The sequence below is a fragment of the Anas acuta genome, chromosome 2 (genome assembly GCF_963932015.1).
Source record: "Anas acuta chromosome 2, bAnaAcu1.1, whole genome shotgun sequence".
Classification (NCBI taxonomy): Eukaryota; Metazoa; Chordata; class Aves; order Anseriformes; family Anatidae; genus Anas; species Anas acuta.
In genome coordinates, this window is record NC_088980.1 from 64,375,061 (window position 1) to 64,383,838 (window position 8,778).

Below are 8,778 nucleotides of genomic sequence, written 5' to 3' on the forward strand. Positions count from 1 at the left end.
TTGTTTCTTGCTAGTTTTGTGTCTGTGGACTACAAGCTATCTTGATGAGAACTGGGTGTAGGATGGAAAAGTCTATTTTGTGTTCCTTAGGTGGATAGAATTCTTTTAACATTACTCTAATGTTGATATATATAATAATTACAATAATTGTCTCCCAGTAGGACCTTCATAAGCAGCTTATGACACATTGCCCTGACTGTTGAAAAGTTTGTCCTGGCAGATAATAAATGTCAATTAAAATGCAAGCTTTGCAGAGCACAGATAAGTTTCATACACAAATTCCACACAAAAAAAAATGTTTTGTTATGTTGTGTTTTTTAAACACAGCCATAAGTACTAAATGAAAAGTAATGTGCAGGAACTGAATCAGCATGCTGTATAAGCACAGTAAATAACATAATGACTATGTTATGTTATCATCGTGGTACATGGTTTTGTATGCAAATGTTACCTCAAATATAGTCAATGATATCTACAATACAGAGTATTCAGGGCAGGAAAAAGAAAAACATTTTATATTATTTAGTTACTACAACTGAATTTCAAAACAGCATCATAAATTTACACATATCTGTGTCTAAGTTAACAGACACTTGCTATCACTAGCTTTTAGTTTGCTGCTTTATGTTGGATATCATACAAGATCTGTTAAAATACAAAGGGGAACATGGAATGAACAGAGACAGAGGCATGGTTACACACTCCCTAGTGCTAGTGTCTTGGGTCATTACCAGAGAGCAAAGGGGAGTTCATCCAGCTGCTCTTCCAATTTATTTCATAGCCAGATAATTTTACAAGAATGCAGTTTCTGTGCCAGGCAACACAACACATTCCTAGTATTGCCACCATCTTAGGCACTTTGAGAAATTAAACCTGGAAGTAATTTTGTCATGCTGTTGTCCCCCTTGACACACACTGGTAAAGCATGACCTAAACTGGACTTACCTGATCCTTACCTTCATGGAAGGTTAACGAGAGGTTGTACATGGAGGTGCTGCAAACAGGATCTTGAGGAAATATCACTTCAGGAGCATGTATACTAAAATTGGAATGATACAGAGAAGATTAGCATGGCCCCTGTGCAAGGGTGACACACAAATTCGTTAAGCATTCCATATTTTTTTAGATGCTGGGTGGACGAGGGAAAGGCTGTGGTCTACCTTGATTTCAGTAAGGCTTTTGACACTGTTTCCCACAGCATTTTCCTTAAGAAACTGGCTGCTTTTGGCTTGGACTGGCATAGGCTTCATTGGGTTAGAAACTGGCTGAATAGCCAGGCCCAGAGAGTTGTGGTGAATGGAGTTAAATCCAGTTGGAGGCAGGTCACTAGTGGAGTCCCCCAGGGCTCAGTACTAGGGCCAGTTCTCTTTAATATCTTTACCAATCATCTGGATGAGGGTATTGAGTGCACCCTCAGTAAGTTTGCAGACAACATCAAGTTAGGTACGTGTGTCGATCTGCTTTAGGGTAGGAAGGCTCTGCAGGAGGATCTGGATAGGCTGAGGTCAACTGCATGAAGTTCAACAAGGCCAAGTGCCGGGTCCTCCACCTGGGGCACAACAACCCCAAGCAGAGCTACAGGCTGGGAGATGAGTGGTTGGAAAGCTGCCTGGCAGAGAAGGACCTGGGAGTATTGGTTGATAGTCGGCTGAATATAAGCCAGCAGCGTGCTCAGGTGGCCAAGAAAGCCAACAGCATCCTGGCTTGTATAAGAAGCAGCGTGGCCAGCAGGGGTAGGGAAGTGATTGTCCCCCTGTACTCAGCTCTGGTGAGGCTGCACTTTGAGTACTGTGTTCAATTTTGGGCTCCTTGCTACAAGAAGGACAGCGAGGTGCTCGAGTGAGTCCAGAGAAGGGCGACAAAGTTGGTGAGGGGTCTGGAGAACAAGGCTTATGAGGAGTGGCTGAGGGAGCTGGGTTTGATCAGCCTGGAGAAAAGGAGGCTCAGGGGCAAACTTATTGCTCTCTATAGGCCTTAAAGAAGGCTGTAGCAAAATGGGGGTTGGTCTGTTCTCCCACATGCCTGGTGACAGGACCAGGGCCAAATGGGCTAAAGTTATGCCAGAGGAGGTTTAGGTTGGATATTAGGAAGACCTTTTCTGAAGGGGTTGTTAGGCATTGGAATGGGCTGCCCAGGGAAGCGGTGGAGTCACCATCCCTGGAGGTCTTTAAAAGACGTTTAGATGTAGAGCTTGGTGATAAGGTTTAGTGGAGGGCTTGTTAGTGTTAGGTCACAGGTTGGACTAGGTGATCTTGGAGGTCTCTTCCTACCTAGATGACTCTGTGAAAGCATAATTATAGCTATCCAAAGAAGAATTGTGAACTGCTCTTTCAGGGCTTTTCATTTAGGAATTTTATGTGAGGGGTAGTTAGAACAGAAAGCCCAGTATGCACCCTCAGAAAAGAACAAAACTAAGTAAGGAAGTAACTGAACTCAGAAAATTTATAGATGCAAATATCATTATGAGTTCTTTTTTTCCTCTTTATACTCTTTTAGAGTTAATACTTACTTTTAATTTAATACAAAAAAAAAACCTAACAGCTTGTTTGGTAGCAGCAGGGTCTGAAAATGGGTCCCGTGTTTGTTTGTAATGGCCATATGCAATTAAAATGCCTAAAGAAAGGAAAATTTTGCTCTTCCCATCACAATTCCATTGAAAAAAATGTTTTTTTAAATCCTTCATCCAGCAGAACTTCTGCCTGAGATGGGCTGCTTTTTCCCCCTTCTGAATTCCTGGCACAATATAAATCAAACAAATTCAAGATAGCAAGGCCGGGAAAATCATTATTATAATCACAAAAACAGCAAAAAGGTCAACAAGAAGGAGGACAACAATAGGATTCTGGTAACTGTTTGGGAAGAAACTATTCTTACTGCAGTCAACTCAGTGTTTTCATAACAACAAATTAAATACCAAGGTAATTCCCCAGAGTCTTCTGCAGAGTGGCTCGGTCGCAATGCTAAAAGCCACTACAGCACAATGCACAATATCATTATGAAAACCTTCCAGCTGCTGAGCTACCATGCAGCTCGGCGGTTTTTTGAATTTAAGCTGGAGTCAAGCCTACCTTTTCAAAGCACTGCATTGTTATTCTTCTTTTCCTCCCATTCCTGTCCATTTCCTCGTCTTCCTCCCTTACTTTCCCCTGTCAGGCAGACACATTTTAGATTCCATTCATAATCTGAGAAGCTCTAAGAGGGAGTATGGTTATACTGAAGCAGAGATGGCTGGACTGCTGGCTTCAACAGTCAGGTAAAAGAGACTCACAGGTGCTCCCCCATTTTCAAAATTTTATTTGCTTATTGGTGTCTAATATGTACCCTAAAAATATGTGATTGGCCAGGTGTAAGCTGCTATATTACATTTAAATGATTAAGGAAAGATTTCAAAAAGGCAAGCTCTGCAAACACCCATTTGGAAAAACATGGCATTTGGATTTGCTTTGGCTGTTCAGCTTTGGACAATGGAGAATCAAGACCATGACTCCTTTTACTCATCAATAAAATATGATATTCTAGATATTGAAGTGTTTTAGTGAAAATTGCCAAGGACTAAAGGCATCAATTGTAAAAAGCAATTAAATATCATTTGAAGAATATCTTGCAGTAATACCATCCAAAGGGAAGGCTGGGGTAGTTGGTCCCTGCCAATCAGTGAGTTTAATGTGTTTTCCTATACAATTAATAGCTACAGAGGTTTCAACAGATAAAAAATACCCATGTAAGAACAATACGCTACTTTATCATCCAAAACTATTCACTATGTGCTCTAACACTTGGTTATATAGGGTCCACAATATGCATATTCTGTGTTATTTCATGGTATTTTCAAGTACATGCACACTAAGTTACCTTGCAAAGCAGCCCTGTAACTCCATTTCTTTCACTTAGGTAGCTGGCTGATCTGAAATCATGATTTCATGAGAGTCACGGCGATGCTAGATGAACACAATAAAATGAAGAATCCTTTCTTAAGGCTCAGTGGGGGTGGTAGGAGGGAAGTTGTTTTTGGTCTTTCTGTGGGCCATATCTCTTTCAATTTCTTTCTTCCTCAATTTCCAGGCCATAGTCTCATGCCTGCTGCTCTTAGCAAAGACTGGCTGCCTTTTTCTAGGAGTTGTGCACTCCTGGAACATTTTGTGCTCCACTTAGCTTTTCTGCAAATGGAAATAGAAAGAATTAAGTGGCTCCTTATCACGATACTTGTACTCAAAAGAAATTGCCAGATCAACATCAAAGTTTGAAATCAAGAAAACAAATAGAAATATTTTGACAAGTTGAACTTAATCTACATTAGAGTTTAAACCCCAGATATCTGGTCAGTCTCCTATCTACCTCATTTCTCCCCTCAAATAAAGTAGCTTCTGCCTCTAGTTCTGAATATCTTTCAGAGCTAAAGAAACTTTTAAAACTTTCTCTTAATCTCTTTGGAGACTCCAAGTGATCTGCCAAATGCCTAAATTAATTGTTTAGGAGATTTGTTGTTAACTATACTTTCTACTGTGAACTGGTTTTGAAAAGAGGTGGGAAAAAATCTACTATTTTGATTTCCTACCAATGGTTTTCCATTGGAGATCACTATCATGGCCCAGCCATCATTTTCTACAGGTAAGAACTGAGACTGTATGTTTCATTCCTGTTAGTTGGGAAAGAAGATATTTCAGACTCAAATATGTGCCAGATTCAAAAAAAAGTGCATCATATTTTTTTATGGATACATTCTAAAAACCCTATTTAGGAAATAGCCTTTTTTTCTGATGATCCTCTGAGCTAGTGTTAGAAACACAAGAAAGCACGAAGCAATGCAATCTCTAAAAATAGAATTGAGAATTTGCACTTTTCAAATTGTACAGATTTTTTCTCTTTAAGAAGAGATTGGACTGTGCACTTAGTCACATGGTCTGAACTTGGGTAGACCTGTGCGGTGTCAAGAGTTGGACTTGATGATCCTTAAGGGTCCCTTCCAACTCAGGATATTCTATGATTCTATGATTCTACTTAATCTGGTATAAAATTCAAGGGTGGTGAGAATATCACAGAAGTACAGAAAGCACTGGCTAAAGAAGTTGCAGGAAACCCTGGAAACACTTAGCTTTATTTTGGCTTCCTAGTACACCATATAATGAAGGCAGCCTTACCTGTTCACACAGTAACTTCTATTTCTATTGCTACATCCATACAAGGAATCAACCTTTTTGGGGTATAGTGGGGAAATAAGCAATGAATAAGAAATACAAACAGCAGGTATCCCACACATGATAATACCAGTAGTGTGCATGAAAAATACTCCCTGGACCATCATCTTTACATAAGTTAGACGTAGTGTCCTGATTTTGGCTAGGATAAAGTTAATTTTCCTCCTAGTAGCTGGTATGGTGCTGTGTTTAGGATTTAGGATGAGAAGAATGTTTTAAAACATTAAAAAATTTAAAATTAAAAAAAAAAAATTTAAAAATTTAATTAATTAAAAAAAATAAAACACTGATGTTTTAATTGCTGCAGAGCAGTGCTTACAGTAAGCCAAGGACTTTGCAGCTTCTCACTCTGTCCTGCCAGCAGGCAGGCTGGGGGTGCAGCAGGAACTGGGAGGGGCAGACCCAGGATAGCTGACCTGAACTGGCCAGAGGGGTATTTCATACCATCTGACGTCATGCTGAAAAATTAACATGGGGGGGCTGGCTGGTGTGGGAGGACCAGCTGCTTGGGTATAGGCTACACGTCTGTCAGCAGGTGGTGAGCAATTGCACTGTGCATCACTTGTTTGTACACATTACTAGTAGTAGTACTATTATCATTATTTTCCTTTCTTTTCTGTTCTAATATTCTGTCTTTATCTCAACCCACAGGGTTTCATTTCCTTCTGATTCTCTCCCCACATCCCAGAGAGGGAGGGGGGGAGGGTGAGCGAATAGCTGCGTGATGCTTAGCTGCCGGCCAGGTTAAACCACAACACATAGGCTTTATGGTACAACATATCTTAGTTTTTCTCAAGTCCAAGCATTACTAACACATACATTTGTAGAGGTCTGCTTGACAGTAGCCAGATCAACATAGTTACTAGAGAACAGCTTTATTTAAAAGGGAAAAACAAGTTTATTCTCTCCAGGAAGACATCCTCCTCCACTTCCAGGGATTTACAACACATAAAGAAGAATGTAATCACCAGAACACTGTTAAAAACGTTTGTCTGAAGTTACCAAGCAGTAGGATGCAAAACAAGGCAGGGAGGAGCTTCTAGTTCAAACTGATCAGGCAGGGCTGGCATAAGACAACACATCCATCTCTTTCCCTTATTGATAAACTTCTCTGCAACTTACATCACCATAAATGTAAAAACAAATCTGTAGAGGAGACAGTTCTCAAATGGAAGATCAAAAGCCTAGCTCCATTGAATGCAACAGCAAGATGCCAAGTGATTTTAATTCACTGTGATTTCATCCTTTGTTTACTATATAGGCCATTATTAACTAACTTGGTCTTCCAAATGTCTCTTGCACCCAATACTTGTTTTGGTTTCTGGAGGTGAAAAGCTAATTTAGGCTTACCATTTAATCATATGTTTCCAATGCATTCCACCTGACTACTGTTGAGGCAAGCTTTCTTTCTAATTAAAGGTGAACTAAAGAACCAGTGATTAAAATAAGATCAACTTTTCCTTAAATACTGTTTTATGTCAGGAGAGTGGTCAAAGCTAGTAGTTGGTTCCAGAGATCTGTTTACTTACAGCAGATGAACTTCTCAAATAAGGAATAGTAAGTCCTTTTCTTTTTCTTGCTCAGGTTGAAAAACTCAGTTGAGTCTACTGGGCAATCTTTCAATAAAAAAAAAAAGAGAAAAAAAAACAAACTCTGCCTTCCTTTCAGACTAAAAGCCAACTCAGCCCAAAGAAGGCTAAAGGATTTGCCTAAAGGCCCCAGGGAAGATTGTGTACTGTCTATAATTTTGTTGTCAGAATACCTATTGGACTTTTTAACTTTATTTTTAATTTTTAATAAGGAAGTGAGATTTTTGTAGCATTACATGTGTTAACTGACCACGCTCTTTCAGATCCATGGTAAAATAATGTGTCTACGTACTTTTATGTCATACACACGTATAAGAAATTGTTAAGTTCTTCCCATTTCCTGGTTGCTTGTGAGGCATGAGCATAGAATCTCAGAATGAAACTAAACCCAGAATCATGTTAGATTCGTTGGAAGACTTGTAGTAACCCTAATAAGAGCTACTGCTTCATTTGGGAGAAGTTTGATAGAAGCTGAAAGTCCAGTTGCTCCTCAGGGCACCTGGAGGAGTTGCTGCTGAGTTGGGAAAAGAAGTGTAAAACCTAACCTGCCATGGGCTTGACTGCACATATGCTGGAACAGGACCAAAAAATGTTTTCCTCAGTATGTCAAATATATTTACAATAACAGATGGAAATGGCCACTCAACAGATTTATCATGCTCTGATCATAAAAATAGCATCCCCAGATACAATGCCCTAACCTACAGCAGAGCTTTACTGTGTGCCATTGTGAACATGTTTTCAAGATAACTGCAAAAGAGGGCAGCAAAGTCTGCTTCCAAAGCAAAATGCTGACAGGAAAGCAGTTTGTTCAATTATTTATAAAACTGGGGGATATTTATTGCATCTGATTCACCATAAAAACATCCAGGGCATATCTGCTCTGTAGGCCACAGAAGAATGATGTCACAAGTTGTTTTTCTGCAGTAATAAGTGATCCTATTGATGACTGTTTAGAGTTATCCCCAGACAGAGTCATTTAAAATAAGAATGCCCAGCTAATCTTGTTCAGATCTGACATGCATTGTTTAAGCTATCCAGAACAAATGATAGGGTGGGCTTGAATCATTTCTTATGGCCAGGAGACTATGAACTCACTTTGACTCAGTACAGGTGTTGAAATCACTACAGCATTATCCCTGGAGATAGGTAATCCTTTAAAGGTTCAGAGCTTTGGGTTAGATAAAGATCTAAACATTTGGATGTTTATCTGAAACCTTATCTTGATAATCTTAAATCCTGGAGGCTGAACACCCATCAGTTGTACATTTACAAGTAAAAGATTAACAGGGCCTCTTTTTTCTACAGGCTTAAAGCCTGATCCTAGCATCTCTGAATAAACAAAACCTCACATTGATATCAACTTGCCTTTGAGTTGGAACATTGCTCACAGGAAGTTCCCTTTCAGCTGATAACAAACATTATCTGATGGAGAAAAACTAAAGTTTTAGTCAAAAAATATAGTGTTGTGTTAACCCGTTACCCACCCCCCCCCCCAACATCCATCTTCCATAGCAAATTGTTCTTTTTTACTGAAAATCTCTACACCTGAAACAGGACAAAGGAGCTTTGGTTAAAAAGCAGAATATTTCACCTCCTCCTCCTTGGAAAAATGGGATCTCCCTAATGAAGTACCATGCTTTTAAGTCCACGCCAGTATTTTAACTCAGATGTCTCAGATTTCTTCCCCCTTTGCTGTCCTTCATTCCTCAGGATGCTAGATGACTGCTAGTGAAGAATGGAATGTCATGGTAGAGATGAAGAGCTGGGAGTGTGAAACACATGCTGCATTTTGCAGAACTGAATCATGCTGGTGGAGAGGTATTTTGCTTTTCCACTATAGTACCTCAGATTTTTCAATTATTTATCATTTTACTCCTTTCTTGCATATCAATGAACATAAGAACATTTTTTTCTACATGATGAAAAATTACACAAATTTTAATATCCATGATTTATGTATAGAAGATATCCCCCCCCCCCCCCCCCAGGTG

General features: G+C 39.5%; 1 non-coding gene across 1 annotated transcript; it reads left to right on the plus strand.

The window, feature by feature from the left end:
• The first annotated feature begins 1,018 nt into the window (after positions 1-1,018).
• Positions 1,019-1,122, plus strand: LOC137852838 (U6 spliceosomal RNA). The gene has a single exon (XR_011094066.1). It is a non-coding gene; the product is annotated as a U6 spliceosomal RNA (small nuclear RNA).
• The last annotated feature ends 7,656 nt before the right edge of the window (positions 1,123-8,778 follow it).